We start from the raw sequence: 18,248 nt of genomic DNA, 5'->3' as shown, positions 1-18,248 counted from the left end.
AGAGCGGTTCTGCCATCTTTACTACCAGACTTCCAATGTTCCTTCTGGAGTTGCCTTTCCCCAAGTGCCAAGCACTCGGCAAGAGCATCTTTGCCCTTTAAAGTAATGACATCAAGTTGCTCAAAACTGTTTTTCCTGATATATTACTGTCCTAAACATACACACAGGGCTACGCCTGCCTACACGTCAGGTTATGAAATGTAGTCATTTCCTACAATTAATGCTATCAGATTAATGTACACACAACAAAAATTCAGGGAGTTCCATTACAAAGAGGAAGATGGAGAGAATGGGTACTGAGCAACAGTTACAGGCCCCACCCACTAAAGAACAACAAATATTTTTCTCCAGAGTTGAATAAAATGACTGCTTATTTGCTTATAACACTGCATTACTCAGTGTGGTACCAGTTAATATGCATGAAGAATATTAAATAAAATATATTTTCCTCCAAAAATGTTTCCATGGTGAGAAAAAGGAATCAAGGCTCATTTTTCTTTCTTTTTTTTCTCCTACTTTTCTATTATATTGTAAATTCTTAGAGTACAAGCAATCTGGTATTCTCAAAAGAGCGAATGGTATTGTGACATAAGTTTTAATCTATTTTCCAATAAGCCAGCATTGATTCACGGGCAGTCTGGAAAGAATTAAGGCTCACTTGTTTTGAGCTTAATTTTTTAACACAGATCTACTAGAGGAGTTATAAGCCACGTCACCAAATTTCATTTGAAGGAATGTAGTATTTAAATATGGTTTAATTAATATCATGACAATTATTAATGACAATTAATAATCATGTTTGATTAAAATTACTTTATACATAAAAATTGTCAAAAATAAACTAATTACTGGCAAATTCCTCAACAAAAGGGGTTAAAATACATACTTAGACAACTCCTAAAAACCTAAGCTTTTAAAAGAGCATTATCATCTTTTCAATTATTATTCATAATTATATTCCAATTACATGACATAATCTCTCTAAAAGTAATCATACCTCAAATGTGAGTGTTTTGAACATCTTAAGATAGACTTATTGCTACAATCACTCATTTTCCATTTTTGTTCACCTAGATTTTTTTAATCTATAATAATATTCACAAAACATATACAGCTACATAAATTATTAATAAAATTTATACACATTCACTAATAATTAGTGTTTGACAGTTGTAAAATGTATAATTTTCTCTAATTGTGATGAATAACGAAGCAGAACACTTCACAACAAATTTTTTTCACAGTAAAACTGTATTTTTGAAATTCTGTAACATCTGATATGTTTCATATTTATATATAATTACAAAAAATAGAATTCTGAGATTTTAAAAACTAGAGTCTTTTAAACTGAGACTTGTGTTTCATGTGTATATTATGCAAAATCATCAACCCTGCCATGACTATAATAAATAACAACTGTACCTAAAAGTTGTTATTTTATGAGGAAAACATTTGAAAATATGTAATGTTGTTAAAGTTTATGATGTATCATATTGAATCCTCCCCAATAATGGGATAGAATTAAGAAAAATACTTTTTTTGTCAATTATTTTATTCTTGGAAATAGAAAAATGAAAAGAAAATATAGATGATCTTGTTATTGGAAGTGTTGAAAGTTTAAAAAATTTGTATTTTTATTTTGCTTTTAAATACAAACATGGCACCTCTTATAGACACCAAAAGAGAGATTCCCTATAATTTCTCAAAACTGAAAATGAGTATTTTCAGATCCTCTCAGGCAGTCTCATTTAGTTTATTTCAAAAAAATTGGAGTAAAGCAAAAGTCTAATAAGTTCAGTAATGCCATTTTTTTCTCAGAAGAAATAACAGATTTAATTCATAATCTTGAAACGCCAATGAAAGCAGAATTACAATTTCTGAGTTACCATCCATTATGACAGCTAATTTATCAATTCAGAAATGATGCAATTTGAGTTTGAAACTAGGGAAAACGATTTATTCACCCTACAATATATTTCATTCATATGCCACTAAAGATTGTGGCTACTGGTCTTGTTTATGAATGACTTGAGCTAGATTTATGCATGGAAATTCAATGACTGTGTCATAGTATGAAATGTCAATAACTGTGTCTCAGAAATCACACATTTATGAATATAAAACGTTAAATCTCAAATGATATTTGACCTTTTTTCTAATCCCCTCACATATTTAACAGTTCTATTATCTAACTTAGAGGTACACGGTAGTAAAAGGGAAGAAAATAATTACTTTTATAACATTTATTTTTAAACCAGTAAGTATATTTACTAATGGGAGATGGTACAAACAAGGGGAAAAGGGAAATACTAAGTGTAAATATTCCTAGAAGAAAAATGAAAAAAAACAACAAAAAAAGTAATGGCTAAGTTTTAAAATTTCATTTCATCTAGTCATTCTGTGATCACATGCTCAGTTCCCACCAGGAACAAAACTAAGCACAACACTGAGTACTAAGTTATACAAGACACCTCATCAAGAAAGTCTCTCAACCACAGAGGGCACTATGGCTATAGCAGTGAGTAGCGATGATTTCATCTAAGTTACAGCAAAACATGATGATTTCTTGAACTTGGGCAGAAGTAGCAGAATGAAGAGAAAGGTAAATAAAAACAATAAATACCTGGGATATATAGCATTTGGTAACCAATTGGTTATAGGATCCGTGGACAGAAAAATGTGAACGTGATTCTAAAATTTCCTTTTGGCAACTGAAGAGATGTTGTTAAATATCATAATTGGATGCTATGCCATTAAAAATCATTAAAAGATGGGAGAAGAGACGATGTCTCTTATGGTGTTTGCCTGTCTGTCTCATATCGCCAGTCTGATTAACTCTAGTTCTAGTGGCAGTCTTCTTCAGGTCCAATCTATCTTTGATATTGTTGCTTAAGCTTCTTTAACTACAGTCTTAATAACCCTATTTAGTTTAACTAATATGCACATTTACCCATAAAGTCAAAACTATACTGATTTTCAAGATCCTCAATTATCTGGTCTCAAGCTGTCTTTCTCCTTTTATTTCCAACATATCTTCAACTTAATTCCTCTTATTAAATTAAGAACAAAATCTCCCAAAGCAAAGTCCCTGGCAGGAGGTGAGCAAGGAAGCAAAGAATAATACAGAGCTATTGGTTACTCATCATACATCTGTCTATAAGAGGTGCTGGTGCCAGAAATAGACAGCAGTTTGAAGTAACTGAATGCTAATCAAAAGAAGAGATGCTTATTCATGCAATACAGGCCAACTGAAGTCTGGGAAGGTAAAGTATACTGTCCTTGGTATGCATACAAAACCTTCCATGTAACAAAGTCTACTCACCTCCCAGCCTTATTTGCTTTCAACATGCCTGCTTTGAGTCTGATGCCCCAGGCATACCAAACAGCTTGCTGGTACTAGAATATGCCTGACCCTGTGGTTTAATAGACAGCTTGAATTTAACATGCCCAGAAGAAACTGTTTCTCAACACTAATCTAATCATCACTATAAATGGAAACACTATGTTTGCTCAGTTGCTCAGTCTCTAAAACTTGGAGTCACCTTTGAGTGAGTTATTTTCCATGTCCATTAGCCAATCCTGTTAACAATACCTTCAAAATGCATTCTGAATCTGACTGCTTCTCATTATATAAATGCTACTACCCTGGTCCTAGCACGGATATCTGTCATGTAGATTACTGGGAAAACTTCATGCCTTTTTTTTTTTTTTTTTTTTTGCTGCTTCCACCCCTGTCTTGTAATCTTATCATACATTAGCCAGGGTTCTTTAAAATTTAAATCATATTAAAGCAATCTTTATTCAAAATCCTCCAGAATCCTGAATTTTTCCCATGCCCTAAAAGGCCATTCCTATTCTTTTCCACTTCCCTTTTCTCCTCTCATGTCTCTTTCAAGTTCTAACTCTCTCTCTCCCTCACTCACTCCATGTCAGCCACACTGGCCTCCTTGCTATTTCTCAAACATGTTAACTGTCTGCCTCAAACTCCTGCCTCAAAGTCTTTGCCCTGTTTCTTCTACTTGAAAAGTTATCCTACCCTGCTTGCTCCCTCACTTCCTGCAAGTTATTACTCAGATGTCATCTTCTCAGTAGACTAGCCTTATAAAATCGTACCACTTATCCCCTTACTCTGCTTTGCTTTTCTATACAGAATTAATCACTATTTGAGATATTATATATACGCTTATTTTTTGATTGTCTTTTGTAAGTTTTATGAAACCAGAAATTTTGTATGTTTTGTTCGGTACAGTGTCTGCAGGGTCTGGCATTCAAAAATTATTGGCTGATTAACAGAATAAATAAAGGAATGCACTATGCCTAGCAGCCTGTTGCAGATGCTTGTGTCTCTTCACAAGCTTTTTCCTCTGCCTGGAAAGGGCACGGTCTTCCAGGTCCTGACCACCTGGTGAATAAATCCTCCTAAACCTTTCTAGAGAATTAGAATATTGTCTTCCTTCTAAGAATTTTTCTGGAACTCTCTTCAGGTCAAACTCCCCATTCTTTCCTCTGCCCACCTATGGTAACCTCTGTGAACTTCTTTGGTTATCTCCTGTAACACTTAGGTGTCTTTAATAATTTATATCTGTAAAAGCACCTTGTGGATCATTCGCACACCCGAAGTACAATGTCTGCCACGTAGTAAGCACATAATGATTATTTGTTAAATTGATATATGAATGGAAATGATCTATGTTCAACATTCTTCTCTTTTTGAAAAGTCAATGGATGAAGAGATAAAGCTAAAGACCCTCATGTGTTAACTTTATTTTTGTGTCTCTAATAACTTATATTTAATAATAATTGTAATAATCAAAATAATAATGCTGATGACTTGTTGTATATTGCACTGTTCTAAGGGCTTTTATAAGTAATAACTCATTTATTCAATCCTTTGAGTTGACGAGCTAGTAAGATGTTAGTTTTACACTTGAGGAACTGAGACATGGGATGTTAAGCGGCTTGTCCTCACTAATAAGAATGGACCCAAGTATCTCCCTCCAGACACTCTCCCTTCATCACTACTTCATGGTACAAGACTATTTCCTTTTATTTTATTCCAAGACGTATGAGGAAAAGAGGTTTTGACAGAGATAAGTGCTAACTGACTAGCAAACTAAATCTCAGAGGTATTTCCATGCGTCTTGCATGATATGAATCTATTTTTGTGGTTCTAATTTTTTCACCCAAATAATTGGACTCTATTGGTCTCTGATATGTATGTGTCTTAACAAGGCATGTTCTACATGGTTGGTTGTCTCTTTAATTTTAAAGATTTTACTGTTTTTTAATTGAAGTATAGTTGATTTACAATGTTATATTAGTTAAAGGTGTACAGCACAGTGATTCAATCTTTTTATAGGTTATACTCAATTTAAAGTTATTATAAAATATCAGTGATAGTCCCTGTGCTGTACAATATATCCTTGTAGCTTATTTATTTTATGCATAGTAGTTTGTACCTCTTAATCCCCGTTCCTCTATCTTGCCCCTCTCCCCACTCCTCTCCCCACTGGTAACCACTAGTTTGTTCTCTGTAACTATGAGTCTGTTTCTGTTTTGCTAGATACATTCCTTTTATTTTTTAGATTCCACATATAAGTGAAAACATGCAGAATTCGTCTTTCTCTGTCTGATTTACTTCACTAAGCGTTATACCCTCTAGGTCCATCCATATTGCTGCAAAAGGCAAAATTTTATTCTTTTCTTATGGGTAATTCCATTGTGTTACGTATTTTTTATCCATTCATCTATTGATGGATACTTAGGTTGCTTCCATATCTTGGCTATCGTAAATAATGCTGCAATGAATATAAGGGTGCATATAGCTTTTTGAATTAGTGGTTTGTTTGTTTTTTTCAGATACATACCCAGGAGTGAAATTGCTGGATCATATTGTAGTTCTACTTTTAATTTTTTGAGAAACCGTCATATTATTTTCCATAGTGATTGCACCAATTTACATTCCCACCAAGAGTGACTACAATTCCCTTTTCTCCATATTCTCATCAACATTTATTATTTGTTGTCTTTTTGACAACAGCAGTTCTAACAGGTGTGAGGTGATTTCTCACTGTAGTTTTGATTTACATTTCCCTGATGATTAGTGATGTTGAGCATTATGTCATTTTTTATTTATTTTGTTTCATATATGTATACATATATGAAAAACATTTCATAGTTACTTATAGTCCAAACCAAAAATTATACAGGTGTGACTGACAAGGCCTCTCCCAGGGATAGGTTAATATAGCTTATTATTTTATTCCCATAAAATATTTTAAGGGACAATTATATTAAAAGGAAAGTTCCTCAACACATTCACAAATAAGCATAACCCAATTTGTTGTATTAAAACTGTCCTAAGTAGGACAAATCTGGGGGGCATATATGGCCTTGATTTTAGCTATAGGAACTCTACTATATTTAACTTTCCCTGGTCGTTAAAGTCCTAAGCAAGAACTTACATTCATTTTAATCATTAGCCTCACTATGTTAGAGAACAGTTAAGAAATGAGAGATGATGACATGTTTTATTTAGAAGAAATCCAAAATGAATGTGTATATAAATTATTAGATTTAATAGGTGAATTTAGCAGGGTAGCTATATATATCTCAATTTGGAAAATGATTAATCATATTTCTATACTGAACAATAAATGTTTAGTAAGGTAACGGTTGAGACTATCATTTTTTAAGTTTCTCATTATGGAAAATTTTAATTTCATAAATATGTAGAGACTATTATGTTAAAAAAATGTACTTTCTGTTCTTATCAACTCATGACCAATCTTGATTTGTCTACAGCTCTTGCCAATTCCTACCACTTCCAATTTATTTTTTAAAAAAATCAAGAATCATATTATTTCATCTTTAATATTTCAGTACATATCTGTAAATAAGCACTCATCTTGAAGCATAATCATATTTCTATTATCAAAACAAATTATAAAGGATTTTTTTTTCAAAATTTATTTATTTATTTTTGGCTGCATGGGGTCTTCGTTGCTGCGCGTGGGCTTTCTTTAGTTGCAGTGAGTAGGGGCTACTCTTTATTGTGGTGGCTTCTCTTGTTGCAGAGCACGGGCTCTAGGCACATGGGCTTCAGTAGTTGTGGCACGCAGGCTCAGTAGTTGTGGCTCACGGGTTCTCTAGCACAAGCTCAGTAGTTGTGGTGTACGGGCTTAGTTGCTCTGTGGCATGTGGGATCTTCCCGGACCAGGGATTGAACCCGTGTCCCCTGCATTGGCAGGCAGATTCTTAACCACTGTGCGACCAGAGAAGCCCCAAGGATAATTCTTAGTATTATGAAATATCCAATTAGTGTTCAAATTCCCTGATGGTTTCAAAATTTCTTTTACAGACTGTTAGAGTCAAGGTACAAATAAAATCCATACACAACAGTTGGATTAAATAAACTCTATTATTTCCAGCCCCTTTTTTCCTAAATTTCTATTTTTTTTTTCCTTGAAGTTTATTTGCTGAAGAGACCAGGACATTTGTTCTGTGTAATTTCCTGGAGTATAAAGTTTGCTAATTGCTTCCCTTTGGTATTGTTTAACTTGTATTCTGTTTCTTATATTTCCTATAAATTGGAGTTAGATTTAGAGGCTTGATCAGATTCTGGTTTAAAATTTGGTAGTACTATAATACTTTGTAGGTGGCGTTGTGTATTTTAGTCCTCAGATACATAATATAGTCAGTTACAGAAAGTATTGATAGAATGAAGCCTGCACCTATGTTTCTTTGCCTGCTAGATTACTCTGAGATTACACTGAATCCATTTATTGGTGCCTTATTCAGAATACGATACTTTTGTTTTATTGAAAACTGACTGAAATAGAATGGCTTATGTTAATTTGCTAGAAAATTGTCAAACATAAGTGATCAGGAAGATTTTTAATTCCTTGGTTCACCTATTTGCTTTTTTAAAAAAATTTACTTTCTCTTAATATCATTAGTTGTCAACAAATCATTACATGTGAGACATATATTCAAAAATTCTTTTGATCCATAGTTCAATGCCTGAAGATCTAAGAGAGGCATGTTGAAGCATCTGGAACCTAGGGGATAAACTGACTACAACTGTTGGTCATTTAGTTTTCTTTATAGCTCCTGTTCAAAGCAAATATAAATCCTGAGATGCAGTTACTTGAGTTTTCAAATTGTCCAGGACATAGTTCACGTCTATTCCTGAGCATAGATTTCCTCTTCTTCTAGATTATTAATCATGAAACATTTACTTAATTGTAGAAACACTCAGTGGAAAGTCATTTATGTACCCTTACAGATAATTCTACTCTGATGAATTCAATGCCATGTGTGTGGTCACCAAACTCTATTAAAGAATTCTGTATGCAGTCACTTTTTGGATTTTTTCATCAGGGTTATTTACTGTCAGTTCTAAATGGACCTTGGTGATTTGCATGGTTTATTCAGCGTGTCACTTGAAATTAAACTAATGACTCTTTAGAGACTACAAATATAAAACAAATATTCAGAAAACATTTTGCCTAATAGCACAAAGTGCTCCATCAGGTGTAGGCAAAAATAGAAAGAAATGCAATTTGAAGGCCTAAAACTCAAATATAGAATCATATAAGGGGCTAAAGAGATAACTATAGAAGAAGCAGAGATAGGGAAATCAAAACCTCCGATTTACATTTGAATGGAGTCTAAGAAAGTCAACCTATAGACTGAATTAAATTTAAGAAAGCTTTGATGAAGCATAAGGACACATTAAAGACTAAAGTGGCATGAAATAGGAAGAAAATGAAAATGTAAGACCTGCTATACAGACTGACTGACCCAGGCCTAGACTGCTGAGCTTGCTGGCTTGAACATCTACAGCTCTCTGTTTTCCCAAAGTTAAAACAATTTGTTTCTAAGAAACAAATTTAGTCTCCCAGTTTCTGGGATGCACCTTGAACTTATATATTAAGTAAACATAAGAACTCCATCAAATTCTCTAGAACAAAACCTGTCTGACTCTAATTTTATGTCCCTGTTCTGCTTAAGGGACTTGAGCCATATTCCTCAAACCTAGTCATTATATTTTCCCCAGTATAAGGAAGGCACTCTATTCCTCTGTAAAATTTTCATCATTTTTATAGCTCAAGGACCTGAGTTTTTCCTGCTATTTAGCAGCTCCTCATGTAAGAGCCCTGTCATGTTTCCCTCTTTGCCCGTCTATATAGTTCTGTTATCACCTAGTCCTGGACTTCCAGTTGGTTCTGTGGAAATCCCTTGTTAGGACTTCTCTGTTGCCATGTTCAGTTGCTATTTGTTTTAAATAGTGTGTTCTGCCTGCCACATCTGATTTCTACCTGCAGTTTGATCTATCCCCAAAGACCTGTTCTATTTGTATATCCACTTGGATCCAGTTTGAAAATGTCGTCTCCTTTTAAGATGGTGACTCTAGGCTACTTAAAAAGTATGCACAACTGTGGTCAGTAAAATGACCATTTTTTTCCCACTGCCCCACAAGAGCATCCATGTTCCACTGGCATCTCGGTGACTATGAATTGGAAATGCTGCTGCAAGAGAAACTGCCCTCCCATAAACACCCCAGAGTAAACTCTGTATGCTGTCACTGTGTAGAGCCACTGCCCCCACTCCTCCTCCAGAACTCTACCCAACCCACTCCTCTCTCTCAAGAGGCCATGATAACAGATAACTCTCCATCAGATTGCTCCTCCCATATTAGTATCTATAGGTCTCTGCAGGAACAGAGGATCTATAAATCCCTATATCTTATCTTTCCTTCCACTGATGCTTGGAAGGGGATAGAATATTGATCCAGCTGCTGGGATTGGGGTTGGAGTAGAAAGGATGTGTAAAGGACACTAGTGTCAAAAGGTAGCAATGACCTGAATCAGAATTTTAGGCAAGTTTCCAGAGAAGCACTGCTGTACATGTATTTATTAATTTATTTAGTCTCTCAATATATACTTCTTGTGTACTAACCATGAAGCAAGCACCATAGTGAAATAATAATTTGTTTCATAAGTATTATTTTTCCACTTAGTTTAAATAATAGATTTAATAGGCCTTGGTGAATAAGATATCCAATCGTTATCATAGTACAATTTCTAAGAGAAAATTCATTCCAAGTTCCACCAATCAGGCTATCACAGACTTACTAGAAAGCTTTTGCAACAGCACTCCAACTCACAACTGTGAGTTATGGTGGATTAATGGTCTGGAGTTATATCCTCGTGCTCATTTATTGACACTACCTAATGTCATAAGTAGTTTACCATTAAAGAAAGCCATGCCAAAGGCCTGCCATCAGATGCCGTCTCCATGGATTTCTCTCTTCTAGAGGTCCCCAAAATATCGAGATTCCTGCACATGTCAGGAGACAGTCTTTCCCATTCACCTGATAAGGCTGCTCAGATCCAAGAGTCTCCATTTTCTGGAGGGACCAGGCAGAGAGAAAAGAAAAATGTTTCCATTCTACCCACAGGGGTAGTTTACCAAATTGCTGTAGATTATAACTAAGTTCAGGGGAAAGGCTTCCCTATATCTGGAAAAAATAGTTCTAAACCGGTAATATTCCAGACAAAAACCATAAACGTTATAACGTTATTCACCAGCTCACTCAGTAACCAATCCTTCTGTTAACTTTTTATGAAGCCATCAGGTTTTCCCTTAGGATTCTCTAATTTCTCACCCAGTTCAGCAGTATGATCTAAAATTTATCAGAGACCTGTGCTTGTCAAAAGGGGCTTCCCATGACTCTTCTTGAAGGTGAAACAGTTTGCAAAAGCATAAGAGTACAACAATAACTGTCTATAAATGACAAAAGACTTAAGGCACGATTAAACACCTGATCACAACGTAATCGATAAAGAAACTTGGTTACAGTAACTGGAATTATGACTGATGTAGTCTTAACCCTTAAAAACCTTAATCTCTGGCAAAAACCAAGAAGCAAGTAATTTTGAATTGTTTGTCATACCAGCATTTCCTGATTGGAAAACTTATACTTTAGTCTTCCTCTCTTAAGAAAGCAAAGGTAGGTAAACTTAGCCTCGCCTAGCAATTAATGCTCCAATATTTTATCTTGTTTGAAATGACCCAGATAGTCAATGAATTCTCTTCATTTAACTTAGTTTAGTTTCAAGTTACCAAAATCTGGAGAGACTATTTTAGACAGACATTCCCAAAACATAATTATTCCTATAGAGTTTACCTAAAAGCTCTTATTTACATTTACTTAAAGTTTCATCATATTATTTTCCTTGTTGATAAATTTGCAGCAGGTGTAATAAGGTCTTATTTGACCTCTAGTAAACCTAGGTACAACAGAAGTAGAAGAGTTCATATTGATGACTCTAAAAAACATGTCTATATTAATCAAATCAACAAGCTTCAGCAGCTTCAATACCAGATAACGATTCAGTACTGAATGCTTCCCAAATCAACCTGAATTTCATTCTAGGCAGTTTCTTTTATATTTCTGAGAATTTATATAAAGCACTTAATTTCTTTTAAGCCAATTAAACAGAGCTCACTCACAAACCAATCTGGGCCACACCATTTGAAGGCAGAGACGCATTCTATTTACAAGGTACACATAGACGTACACATATCTATACAGACATAGAAATCTGTTTTCCTGCTAGAGTTTTAAAAGGCCTTTCCCCCCCCCCCCCACTCTCAGGTGGATCATTTACATCTCAAAGGCACAAGTAGAGAAATACCAGTTCCTTCTAGAAAGCTAACTTCCTCTAAAAGCATATGCAACAACCAGTTTTAGAATGTCAAAAGATTCCCATCTTGGCCATTTTCAGGGATTTTCTTTAGTTTCTAAATAGCAATCCAGTTTAAACAAATAATAGTAATAGACAATAATACATATCATTCATTCACATTCACAAGCCTCACTTTCAGAAGAACAGAAATCGGCATTCAAGTTAACCTTCACCGTGGCCCTTAGCTCAGACTCGGTGGCCTTTCTTAATAGGAAAAGCAACGGCCAGCCCACAGCTGCGGCCACCACCTTTAGTCTAACTCCTTTTTTCCCACTGCAATGGCGGCCAGTAACTCCACAACAGCCTTAGGGGTGTCCATGTGTCCTCCGTACCCTCTTGGCAGCCCCCATTCATCAGGGACAGCCACCACAGGACCCCACATGCTATGGACAACCACCCTAGGGTTCCCCTTGCAACTCTCAGGCCCCTACAACTTTGCATCCCCCGTCCTTTTTTCCTGACATCTCGGCGCTCATGGGAGCTTCCTCGGCCTCCTGGCTGCTCTGCCAACTGCTGTCGGGCTGCACCCCGCAGGCCTACAAGGCCTGTACTTGCACGTCCTCCAGACCGAAGAAAGAGCCCGGAGTCAGCAACAAACACGTCAATGGTTTACTGGATGGGGGAACTTACATGTGTGAAGCCAGGTCCTGGCGCGCCTCCCCACCATGTGCAGCAGACGCGGAGGAAGTCTCTCCCAGAGGCCGGGGAGGTTGCCAGTTATGGGGGAATTGACGTCAGGTTGGCTCATGAGTTACCAGGGAAACCAGCAGAGGCATGGGCCCCTCACCACCACTTTAATAAGCTATCAGGTGGAGATGTTCTGATCTAAAGATTAGAATAGTCCCAGCTGGGGTGGGGCAGGTATGTAGGAAGGTCAGCCATGTGAGTAGGGTGTAGGTGAAGTAGGCACTGGTCAAGCAGGGAATATACAGAGAGCAAGAGAACAGCCACCTTAAGTGGCCTGATCATACAGACCAGTAGAGTAGTTTAGACATTATTTAAATCTATATGGGCCCACCATCGGAAGACAACTTCCAATTTACCCTAAGCATTATTTAAAAGGCTATTTTTTGGTAGACAGAAGGAAGACTAAAACTCATGTATGACAGCGTTGTAAATATTTCCACTCAGAAAACAAAATCAAGACTCAACTCTAGTTGAGGAGAACATGCCAACTTTAAGAGAAGTTGAAATTTTGCACGGCCTACGTATCACTGGTTTCCTAAATGACCTAGGGTAAATAGAAACAGCCTTTTCATGTGGCTGCTCTGATTAAAGCAAGGTCTGTAAGTTGGCAGTATATCATCTGAAATTTCAAAGCGTTAAGTGGAAGCTGGGGTTTCTTTTCCTTTCAAAAAAATCCCCCTACTCTTTATACGTGGTCTATCTGAGTAGCTGGCATACAGATATAAAAATCACTGGGCACTAATCAGGAGTGCACTGGTCCTTATGGCAGGCATCAACTCGGTTACTGCCAGGTCTTTGAACTACAAAAATAAATAGAGAATAGAAGCGCATTGTATTGGCCAAGCCTGAGGCCCAGTCATCTGTCTTGGAACATACTTTGGTGAGAATGTTTAACTTGGATTCCTTCCATCACATGTGGTAGCTGCAGGAGTGAAAAAGGAGAGTAAAAGAACAATGTTAGGTGGTATATTTAATAGCATATGGGCTTAGCAATTCTCAGGAAACTGTTACTTCTATTTTTCTCTTAGCGGCCAGAGTTTATGCACTTTGTTGGGATTCTGATCGAGTGGATGTATACTTTAGACAACATGCTTCTATTCCCTCCACCCTTTTCCACTGTTTTACAAAGAGCTTAAATAACGAGCATAGACATTTCCCCAAAACACTATCTCCTAAAGGCAGCTAGCTAGAGCAACTCAAGAGTATTTTTTGGCATTCAATTTCACCAGGAGCCTTGACATCCCTGAATTAATGGGTCTCTTTCACTCTAAACCTGAGAGTTTGAAATCTGTGGTAACTGGCTGTTTGTTGTTTTTGGCTAAATTATCCTCTTCTCTTTCTTTTCAAGGCCAGTGTAACACAAACGAAAAAAATTCAGGCTCCCTCTGCCTTTTTATTCTTCTAAGTTTTCTACAATAAGAAAGGAGAACCCTTAATTAACTGCACTGTGCCCATAATAGAAAATTGATTAAAAAAAAATATCTGTGGCTACAGGAGTGAATTCTTTCTAAAGACAGTGAAGCACTCAGCTGTTCTATATTAGAAAAAATTTTGCTTGTTTTCACAGCTGAATTATCTTACCTTCTACGTTATTAGGGAGAGTACTAAGAAAATCAACTATGAGATTTTCAAGGGATGTTAAAGGAAAAAATCATACCTTCTAACAGTTAAGTTTTTAGTTGCTAGCACTTTTTTTTCTAGATCATGCAGCATATATTTTGTAACCCTCATGAAAGAGCATAAAATAAATACGTCAAGGATTCCTGTAGAAATGCATTCATTCAGCATTGCCAAAATAAGGGAAGTTGTTAGCTTCGCCCAGACAGATGGTAAGATAAAGTTATGAGCAAAATTATACAAAAATACCAAGTTTAAGGGGCCAGGTATCAAAATGACAGATTTTTATGTGATATTGACTTTTTTTTTTTTAACTCTAGATCAACAACTGTATGAAAACTGATGAGATGTATTATATACAGTAGAAACTTTCTTGGGGTGATAGTTGGCCTTAATTACATTTGCCACAATTTGTATAAAACACGAGTAGCTTTCTAAACATCATTATAAACCAGTTTTTAAAATATTCTTTGGAAAACAAACACAATAATACAAAAACACATTCTATATGTTTTTAAAATAATTCTAAAATGATGCAGATTTTATGTTGTCAATTTTTTTCCAGGTAACTTTTTTTTTTTTAACATCTTTATTGAAGTATAATTGCTTTACAATGGTGTGTTAGTTTCTGCTTTAAAACAAAGTGAATCAGTTATACATATACATATGTTCCCATATCTCTTCCCTCTTGCATCTCCCTCCCTCCCACTCTCCCTATCCCACCCCTCTAGGTGGTCACAAAGCACCGAGCTGATCTCCCTGTGCTATGTGGCTGCTTCCCACTAGCTATCTATTTTACATTTGATAGTGTATATATGTCCATGACACTCTCTTACCCTGTCACATCTCACCCCTCCCCCTCCCCATATCCTCAAGTCCATTCTCTAGTAGGTCTGTGTCTTTATTCCCGTCTTGCCACTAGGTTCTTCATGTCCTTTTTTTTTTTTTTTTCCTTAGATTCCATATATATGTGTTAGCATACTGTATTTGTTTTTCTCTTTCTGACTTACTTCACTCTGTATGACAGACTCTAACTCCATCCACCTCATTACAAATACCTCCATTTCATTTCTTTTTATGGCTGAGTAATATTCCATTGTATATATGTGCCACATCGTCTTTATCCATTCATCCGATGATCCAGGTAACTTTTATAAAGGAAAAAGTTACACTGAAACAGTTCATTATATTTGTACAGACATTGGGAAGGTCAGTTAGTGTATATCAAAAGGAACCTTAATTCCAAAAATCTATTCCCAAAACAATTAGGGATGAGCACAAAGATGCACAATCATTTATAATGATGAGGAGTAGAAAACAACCTAAATAGTCAAGATTACAGGATTGAATTATACTATGTTTGTTCGGTGGTTCATTATGTAGCCTTTTAAATAATATTGTGATATGTATTAAGTGTAATATTGTCAAATTTAAAACATTCATTAATTCAGTCAACAAAAAGGATCTACTGGGACTAGATTCTCTTTCTCTGTCTTGGACATACAGCACTGAGCAAAATACAGTCCTTGTATTCTTGAATTTATGTACTAGTTTAGATTATGAGATAAGAGTAATCCTGATTATGGTAAGGAATTTGAAATGATTTCATTGATAAACACTGTGATTAAGTTTGCCAAAATAGTTTATGGGAAGGATGAAAATCTACTTTGGATTTTCCTATGTGAAGAAATGATGCTTCAGCCGAATGAGAAATACTGGTGTTAATAATAATTATTATAATAATTATTTGTGAAAATGCAATTAAAGAAAATCAAGTCTCAAAATATTTTCAAATCCTTTTAGCTTATCCATTTTTTCATGATTTTTTTCAATTTTTTAATTTAAGATTTTGTTTAGAAACTCAATATCTCAGCATAATAGTCATTTAAAAAACTCTTGAAATACATACTTGGTAATATGAACTTTATTTAGAACCATTTTTCAAAACCTAATTCCTCATAGGAACAATGCAATATATGGGGGTTACATTTCTGGAAAAACTAAATAGCTTAACCCACTATTAGATAATGAGAAACATTAAAATAAAACTTGAAGGTAAGTAAATATTGTTTATGAAAATTATTCCATAGTTTATGAGATTGATGTTAATTTAAGTCTAGGCGCAACAACTGGGCATTTTTGTTCTTTGCTAAAAATCATCCTTATTAGAATTTTAAATTTAGTTAACTTTTTAAAAATATAATAAGTCAAAGACTACACAAAAGAAATAATGCCGTACAATTTAGCGTGAAGAGGTTATCCTCACTGCATAAGGCATCAGTCAACATTGCTCATTAGGACTGCACTTCAGCATTAGTGTGGATAACAAGATAACACAATGGAAGAGAAACTTGTGCATAGCTAAGGTCTTACTGGATGGCTTGTGCTTTTTTTTTTTTTAAAGATTCCCCCTGTGACAGGGGCTCATCAGAAACCCCCAGGAGTTTGGGAAGGACAACTCTTTTTTTTTTTTTTTTAAATTCAATCCTCATCATTCATTATTTCAGCATTTACTCTTTTTTTTTTTTTTTAAAATTTGGACTTTAAATTTATTTATTTATTTATGGCTGTGTTGGGTCTTCGTTTCTGTGCGAGGGCTTTCTCCAGTTGCGGCAAGTGGGGGCCACTCTTCATCGCGGTGCGCGAGCCTCTCACCATCGCAGCCTCTCTTGTTGCAGAGCACAGGCTCCAGACGCGCAGACTCAGTAGTTGTGGCTCACGGGCCCAGTCGCTCCGTGGCATGTGGGATCTTCCCGGACCAGGGCTCGAGCCCGTGTCCCCTGCATCGGCAGGCAGACTCCCAACCAATGCGCCACCAGGGAAGCCCCGGCTTGTGCTTTTTATTAAAAAAAATCATGTATTCTTTTCAAATCATGTGTTATAGACTGTATAGTTTGCTATCATATTGTACAATATTATGTAATCTTAAGTAATATCTTAATGATGGATTTTAATTTCTATCATGGAGCATGAAGTTCTGTTATTTCACATATTCAGGATTTCCTTGTCCTCTATACTGAACTTAGAAGTCATGTTTTCCCTTTCTCCCAACTGGGTGAGCAGACTTTCTTTTTCCTTACTATCACTTAACGCAGCTATGGATCAGAGACAATGGAAACTGGTGTAATAACAGCAACTACATGCCTCTGTATTGCCATCTTACAAAAACAAGAAAATTATTAGATCTCCTGAGGCAAAGCCTCAAAGCAAAGAAATTTCCAAAAGCACTGCTTTTGAGGGGCTTAACAGGCAGATTAAGTTGTCTAGGAACACTAGATTAACTGCCTCGGAAATCCCCTATCTTACTCCTCTTCAATGTGCTTAAACTTCAACTGCTAAACTTAAATTCCCACATACTCACTGAAGTATGGAGGTACCTTATGTTTTCTGGACCTCAAACAGAAATTTAAATAAACTTTAAATTGAACATATTCTATATAATAGAAAGTATAGAAAGTTTTGTTCTCTGAATAAATATAGCAGTCTGCTACTCAGAAATTTTCTTTTTTATTTTCTCTGTTACAGAATTGGGCAGTTGGCTAATGGGCTTACTTAAAAAAAAAAAAAAAAAAAAAAAAAACAACAGGACTAACTGAGGTCAAATAGATTCTCCAAGTGAGTGATATGGAAGGTAGAAAAGATAAATTATTTGGGGTTCTTGTACAGAAGCATAGTGCCTCAATATATAAAGCGTGCTGGTATGAGAAAAGATTTCCAAAACTTCAAAATAGGCAAAAAGAGAGTACCGGGTGTTCTTTCAGTGATGTGCTGGATTTACATGTTTGATTGATTTTCTATTGACTGAGCTATTTTACAACTTTTTAGGGATAGACGTAAATTTGCATGTTCTTTTTCTGATGGTTATGCAAATAGTTTCTGTCCTGTGGAAAAATTAACCTCAAAGGTTATGGTTTATCGACCTGCATGGACACTGACCAGTTTTGTATTTAACCCAACAATCTTGCCCTGACACTCCTTTATTAAATTGCTTATACTTCGATTTTCAAATGTTCAACATTTTACTGGTTCACTCGTTAATTAATGAGTTAAGTAAAATTTTTGACAGGTGTTCACTTTATATTTGCCTGAGAGTCATCATTTTACCTTGCGAAAGTTATATTTTATCACTGGTAAGAGGATCCAAAATGATTTGCCTGTTAACAACGTTTAAAGAATTCAGCAGAGATA

The 18,248-nt window shown here is 35.6% G+C and overlaps 1 long non-coding RNA gene across 1 annotated transcript in view; it reads right to left on the bottom strand.

The window, feature by feature from the left end:
- Positions 1 to 5,841: 5,841 nt before the first annotated feature.
- LOC309628394 overlaps positions 5,842 to 18,248 on the bottom strand; it is a 48,311-nt gene continuing 35,904 nt past the window's right edge. Inside the window, exon 2 of the long non-coding RNA XR_014244472.1 lies at positions 5,842 to 13,365. This is a non-coding gene — a long non-coding RNA (uncharacterized lncRNA). The remainder of the gene's footprint in view (positions 13,366 to 18,248) is intronic.

Source organism: Balaenoptera borealis, assembly GCF_965194805.1.
Source record: "Balaenoptera borealis genome assembly, chromosome: 4".
Classification (NCBI taxonomy): domain Eukaryota; kingdom Metazoa; phylum Chordata; class Mammalia; order Artiodactyla; family Balaenopteridae; genus Balaenoptera; species Balaenoptera borealis.
The sequence above is the reverse complement of the archived record's forward strand: the minus strand, read 5'-3'. Positions and strand labels throughout refer to the sequence as shown.